General features: G+C 36.7%; 1 protein-coding gene across 1 annotated transcript in view; it reads right to left on the bottom strand.

Moving 5' to 3' along the window:
• Nucleotides 1-256, bottom strand: part of LOC119588615 (ATP-binding cassette sub-family B member 6, mitochondrial-like) — a 14,448-nt gene that overhangs the window by 10,891 nt on the left and 3,301 nt on the right. The gene's annotated exons all lie outside the window — the stretch shown is intronic.

The raw sequence follows: 256 nt of genomic DNA, 5'->3' as shown, positions 1-256 counted from the left end.
ACTGACTGATTGAACAAAATAAACATTGTTGGTTTGTGATGAACCAATGGGTGTTGCTGGGCCTTTACCCCTAAGGGAGGAGACAGAATTTGTAAAGTTTAAAATATATTTTTTTTTTATCAATATATCCTCTTAGCTGGAATACCAGCTTAAGGGACAAGATTACCTAGGGCTGACCTGGCACCTAGTATGCTCAAAGGATCAAGAAATGGAAAAGATTGGGTCATTAACATGACACTATTATTATGTACATGAG

This window comes from Penaeus monodon, chromosome 24 (assembly GCF_015228065.2).
Source record: "Penaeus monodon isolate SGIC_2016 chromosome 24, NSTDA_Pmon_1, whole genome shotgun sequence".
Lineage (NCBI taxonomy): Eukaryota > Metazoa > Arthropoda > Malacostraca > Decapoda > Penaeidae > Penaeus > Penaeus monodon.
The sequence above is the reverse complement of the archived record's forward strand: the minus strand, read 5'-3'. Positions and strand labels throughout refer to the sequence as shown.